We start from the raw sequence: 6,000 nt of genomic DNA, 5'->3' as shown, positions 1-6,000 counted from the left end.
CTTTTTCGACCACGTCTAAAATGTTCAATTTTGATTGTGAAAAGGGGAATTAGCTTAAATGGTAGAACGGTCGCTTAGCATGCATGAGAGAGGTATCTGGATCGATGCCCACATTATCCACTTCTGTTTTCATGCCTTTCACACTGGCTTTTATTGCAAAGCTGGTTGCACCTGGAGGGTTTAGAGCGAATTTCCTTACGTCAGCTTTGCCGGTTCTGTATAGTACTAATCATTGCAATCCTTCAGAAGCCCTATCAAGTCACAGTTTTCTTTTATTCGATGGCGCGTCCGCAGTGGGAAATCAAAGCACTAAATATATAGCAGAGTGCTGTCGATTAGGCCATAGGAATCATCACCAGAAGCGATGTGACCACCTGGGAGAAAGATAGCGTTTTGGTCAAATGGAAGCAGGTGGACTTAAGGGTGAAGCGGCTAGGCTTTTTGGGTGACTTTCATTCAACTGACCCTGTGCCCAAAACAGAACAACAACATTGCTTTGCCGAAACCCGGGATCGAACCAGGGACCTTTAGATATTCAGTCTAACGCTCTCCCAACTGAGCTATTTCGGCTGCCATGACACAGCTTTCCTGCAGCAGCGATGTCTGTGAGACCAAGCTGAGGCCTTAAGTGCATCTGAGGCATAAGAGAGTAAAAGTTTGGCCAGTACGGGTATCGAACCCGCGACCTTGGCATTATTAGCACCACGCTCTAAGCAACTGAGCTAACCGGCCGTTTTCTTACCAGTGTGCTGGAAAACCCAGAGTTACTGTCATTCTTTGGCCTTCAAGGGAACAGGATGCTATTTTAACTTTTTTTGTGCAGTGCTGGCAAAATGAAAACAGGTCCCACCGAGATTTGAACTCGGATCACTGGATTCAGAGTCCAGAGTGCTAACCATTACACCATGGAACCTTTAGATGCTATAGAGCTGCTGGCCGACATGAAGATGATGAATTAAAAAAATGGCCTTGCAGGAAAGTAGCAGAAGGTCCATCCAAGGCAAGGCCAATGTGCATTGATTTCTGAGTAACTCGTCATTCGGCATGCAGGGCTCCTCACACATTTACTGGAGCAGGACTAGGTAGGGCCTTCAAAAGAAAAGCATGCCTTTCTAGGCAATTTGACGACTAAATGGCAGGCAGGGCAAAGAAGCCACCACAGAACAGATGTGATCTTATTTTTTCTTTTTCGACCACGTCTAAAATGTTCAATTTTGATTGTAAAAAGGGGAATTAGCTTAAATGGTAGACCGGTCGCTTAGCATGCGAGAAGTAGCGGGATCGATGCCCTCATTCTCCACTTGTGTTTTCATGCCTTTCACAGTGGCTTTTATTGCAAAGCTGGTTGCACCTGGAGGGTTTAGAGCGAATTTCTTTACGTCAGCTTTGCCGGTTCTGTGTAGTACTAATCATTGCAATCCTTCAGAAGCCCTATCAAGTCACAGTTTTCTTTTATTCGATGGCGCGTCCGCAGTGGGAAATCAAAGCACTAAATATATAGCAGAGTGCTGTCGATTAGCCCATAGGAATCATCACCAGAAGCGATGTGACCACCTGGGAGAAAGATAGCGTTTTGGTCAAATGGAAGCAGGTGGACTTGAGGGTGAAGCAGCTGGACTTGAGGGTCCTAGAAAACCCATAGTAACTGTTATTCTCTGGCCTTCAAGGGAATAGAATGCTATTTTAGCTTTTTTGTGCGGTGCTGGCAAAAAAAAAAAAACAGGTCCCATCTAGATTTGAATTTAGATCGCTGGATGCAGAGTGCTATCCATTACATTATGGAACCTCAAGATGGTGTAGAGCTGTGCCCGAGATGAAGATGATGAATTAAAAGACTGGCCTTGCAGGAAAGTAGCAGAAGGTCCATCCAAGGCAAGGCCAATGTGCATTGATTTCTGAGTAACTCGTCGTTCGGCATGCAGGGCTCCTCACACATTTACTGGAGCATTACTAGGTAGGACCTTCAAAAGAAAAGCATGCCATTCCAGGCAATTTGACGACTAAATGGCAGGCAGGGCAAAGAAGCCACCACAGAACAGATGTGATCTTATTTTTTCTTTTTCGACCACGTCTAAAATGTTCAATTTTGATTGTGAAAAGGGGAATTAGCTTAAATGGTAGAACGGTCGCTTAGCATGCATGAGAGAGGTATCTGGATCGATGCCCGCATTATCCACTTCTGTTTTCATGCCTTTCACACTGGCTTTTATTGCAAAGCTGGTTGCACCTGGAGGGTTTAGAGCGAATTTCCTTACGTCAGCTTTGCCGGTTCTGTATAGTACTAATCATTGCAATCCTTCAGAAGCCTTATCAAGTCACAGTTTTCTTTTATTCGATGGCGCGTCCGCAGTGGGAAATCAAAGCACTAAATATATAGCAGAGTGCTGTCGATTAGGCCATAGGAATCATCACCAGAAGCGATGTGACCACCTGGGAGAAAGATAGCGTTTTGGTCAAATGGAAGCAGGTGGACTTAAGGGTGAAGCGGCTAGGCTTTTTGGGTGACTTTCATTCCACTGACCCTGTGCCCAAAACAGAACAACAACATTGCTTTGCCGAAACCCCGGATCAAAGCAGGGACCTTTAGATCTTCAGTCTAACGCTCTCCCAACTGAGCTATTTTGGCTGCCATGATACAGCTTTCCTGCAGCAAGGATGTCTGTGAGACCAAGCTGAGCCCTTAAGTGCATCTGAGGCATAAGAGAGTAAAAATTTGGCCAGTACAGGTATCGAACCCGCGACCTTGGCATTATTAGCACCACGCTCTAACCATCTGAGCTAACCGGCCGTTTTCTTACCAGTGTGCTGGAAAACCCAGAGTTACTGTCATTCTTTGGCCTTCAAGGGAACAGGATGCTATTTTAACTTTTTTTGTGCTGTGCTGGCAAAATAAAAACAGGTCCCACCGAGATTTGAACTCGGAACACTGAATTCAGAGTCCAGAGCGCTAACCATTACACCATGGAACCTTTAGATGATATAGAGCTGCTGGCCGACATGAAGATGATGAATTAAAAAAATGGCCTTGCAGGAAAGTAGCAGAAGGTCCATCCAAGGCAAGGCCAATGTGCATTGATTTCTGAGTAACTCGTCATTCGGCATGCAGGGCTCCTCAAGCATTTACTGGAGCAGGACTAGGTAGGGCCTTCAAAAGAAAAGCACGCTATTCTAGGCAATTTGACGACTAAATGGCGGGCAGGGCAAAGAAGCCACCACAGAACAGATGTGATCTTATTTTTTCTTTTTCGACCACGTCTAAAATGTTCAACTTTGATTGGGAAAAGGGGAATTAGCTTAAATGGTATACCGGTCGCTTAGCAAGCGAGAAGTAGTGGGATCGATGCCTGCATTCTCCACTTGTGTTTTCATGCCTTTCACAGTGGCTTTTATTGCAAAGCTGGTTGCACCTGGAGGGTTTAGAGCGAATTTCCTTACGTTAGCTTTGCCGGTTCTGTGTAGTACTAATCATTGCAATCCTTTAGAAGCCCTATCCAGTCACAGTTTTCTTTTATTTGATGGCGCGTCCGCAGTGGGAAATCAAAGCACTAAATATATAGCAGAGTGCTGTCGATTAGCCCATAGGAATCATCACCAGAAGCGACGTGACCACCTGGGAGAAAGATAGCGTTTTGGTCAAATGGAAGCAGGTGGACTTGAGGGTGAAGCAGCTGGACTTGAGGGTCCTAGAAAACCCATAGTAACTGTTATTCTCTGGCCTTCAAGGGAATAGAATGCTATTTTAGCTTTTTTGTGCGGTGCTGGCAAAAAAAAAAAAAAAAACAGGTCCCATCTAGATTTGAATTTAGATCGCTGGATGCAGAGTGCTATCCATTACATTATGGAACCTCAAGATGGTGTAGAGCTGTGCCCGAGATGAAGATGATGAATTAAAAGACTGGCCTTGCAGGAAAGTAGCAGAAGGTCCATCCAAGGCAAGGCCAATGTGCATTGATTTCTGAGTAACTCGTCGTTCGGCATGCAGGGCTCCTCACACATTTACTGGAGCATTACTAGGTAGGACCTTCAAAAGAAAAGCATGCCATTCCAGGCAATTTGACGACTAAATGGCAGGCAGGGCAAAGAAGCCACCACAGAACAGATGTGATCTTATTTTTTCTTTTTCGACCACGTCTAAAATGTTCAATTTTGATTGTGAAAAGGGGAATTAGCTTAAATGGTAGAACGGTCGCTTAGCATGCATGAGAGAGGTATCTGGATCGATGCCCGCATTATCCACTTCTGTTTTCATGCCTTTCACACTGGCTTTTATTGCAAAGCTGGTTGCACCTGGAGGGTTTAGAGCGAATTTCCTTACGTCAGCTTTGCCGGTTCTGTATAGTACTAATCATTGCAATCCTTCAGAAGCCCTATCAAGTCACAGTTTTCTTTTATTCGATGGCGCGTCCGCAGTGGGAAATCAAAGCACTAAATATATAGCAGAGTGCTGTCGATTAGGCCATAGGAATCATCACCAGAAGCGATGTGACCACCTGGGAGAAAGATAGCGTTTTGGTCAAATGGAAGCAGGTGGACTTAAGGGTGAAGCGGCTAGGCTTTTTGGGTGACTTTCATTCCACTGACCCTGTGCCCAAAACAGAACAACAACATTGCTTTGCCGAAACCCCGGATCAAAGCAGGGACCTTTAGATCTTCAGTCTAACGCTCTCCCAACTGAGCTATTTTGGCTGCCATGACACAGCTTTCCTGCAGCAAGGATGTCTGTGAGACCAAGCTGAGCCCTTAAGTGCATCTGAGGCATAAGAGAGTAAAAATTTGGCCAGTACAGGTATCGAACCCGCGACCTTGGCATTATTAGCACCACGCTCTAACCATCTGAGCTAACCGGCCGTTTTCTTACCAGTGTGCTGGAAAACCCAGAGTTACTGTCATTCTTTGGCCTTCAAGGGAACAGGATGCTATTTTAACTTTTTTGTGCTGTGCTGGCAAAATAAAAACAGGTCCCACCGAGATTTGAACTCGGAACACTGAATTCAGAGTCCAGAGCGCTAACCATTACACCATGGAACCTTTAGATGATATAGAGCTGCTGGCCGACATGAAGATGATGAATTAAAAAAATGGCCTTGCAGGAAAGTAGCAGAAGGTCCATCCAGGGCAAGGCCAATGTGCATTGATTTCTGAGTAACTCGTCATTCGGCATGCAGGGCTCCTCAAGCATTTACTGGAGCAGGACTAGGTAGGGCCTTCAAAAGAAAAGCACGCTATTCTAGGCAATTTGACGACTAAATGGCGGGCAGGGCAAAGAAGCCACCACAGAACAGATGTGATCTTATTTTTTCTTTTTCGACCACGTCTAAAATGTTCAACTTTGATTGGGAAAAGGGGAATTAGCTTAAATGGTAGACCGGTCGCTTAGCAAGCGAGAAGTAGTGGGATCGATGCCTGCATTCTCCACTTGTGTTTTCATGCCTTTCACAGTGGCTTTTATTGCAAAGCTGGTTGCACCTGGAGGGTTTAGAGCGAATTTCCTTACGTTAGCTTTGCCGGTTCTGTGTAGTACTAATCATTGCAATCCTTTAGAAGCCCTATCCAGTCACAGTTTTCTTTTATTTGATGGCGCGTCCGCAGTGGGAAATCAAAGCACTAAATATATAGCAGAGTGCTGTCGATTAGCCCATAGGAATCATCACCAGAAGCGACGTGACCACCTGGGAGAAAGATAGCGTTTTGGTCAAATGGAAGCAGGTGGACTTGAGGGTGAAGCAGCTGGACTTGAGGGTCCTAGAAAACCCATAGTAACTGTTATTCTCTGGCCTTCAAGGGAATAGAATGCTATTTTAGCTTTTTTGTGCGGTGCTGGCAAAAAAAAAACAGGTCCCATCTAGATTTGAATTTAGATCGCTGGATGCAGAGTGCTATCCATTACATTATGGAACCTCAAGATGGTGTAGAGCTGCTGCCCGAGATGAAGATGATGAATTAAAAAACTGGCCTTGCAGGAAAGTAGCAGAAGGTCCATCCAAGGCAAGGCCATTGTGC

General features: G+C 45.2%; 7 non-coding genes and 1 pseudogene across 7 annotated transcripts; all 8 read right to left on the bottom strand.

Annotated features, from left to right (window-relative positions):
• The window catches only part of LOC130222340 (gastrula zinc finger protein XlCGF57.1-like), a 410,257-nt pseudogene that overhangs the window by 322,558 nt on the left and 81,699 nt on the right, over nt 1-6,000 (bottom strand).
• On the bottom strand, nt 498-570 carry trnaf-gaa (transfer RNA phenylalanine (anticodon GAA)). The gene has a single exon. It is a non-coding gene; the product is annotated as a tRNA-Phe (tRNA).
• Nucleotides 659-732, bottom strand: trnai-aau (transfer RNA isoleucine (anticodon AAU)). The gene has a single exon. It is a non-coding gene; the product is annotated as a tRNA-Ile (tRNA).
• trnaq-cug (transfer RNA glutamine (anticodon CUG)) lies at nt 842-913 on the bottom strand. Its single transcript has one exon. It is a non-coding gene; the product is annotated as a tRNA-Gln (tRNA).
• Nucleotides 2,715-2,788, bottom strand: trnai-aau (transfer RNA isoleucine (anticodon AAU)). Its single transcript has one exon. It is a non-coding gene; the product is annotated as a tRNA-Ile (tRNA).
• On the bottom strand, nt 2,898-2,969 carry trnaq-cug (transfer RNA glutamine (anticodon CUG)). Its single transcript has one exon. It is a non-coding gene; the product is annotated as a tRNA-Gln (tRNA).
• On the bottom strand, nt 4,775-4,848 carry trnai-aau (transfer RNA isoleucine (anticodon AAU)). Its single transcript has one exon. It is a non-coding gene; the product is annotated as a tRNA-Ile (tRNA).
• trnaq-cug (transfer RNA glutamine (anticodon CUG)) lies at nt 4,957-5,028 on the bottom strand. The gene has a single exon. It is a non-coding gene; the product is annotated as a tRNA-Gln (tRNA).

Source organism: Danio aesculapii, chromosome 4, assembly GCF_903798145.1.
Source record: "Danio aesculapii chromosome 4, fDanAes4.1, whole genome shotgun sequence".
Lineage (NCBI taxonomy): Eukaryota > Metazoa > Chordata > Actinopteri > Cypriniformes > Danionidae > Danio > Danio aesculapii.
This window is presented reverse-complemented; position numbering and strand designations above follow the sequence as displayed.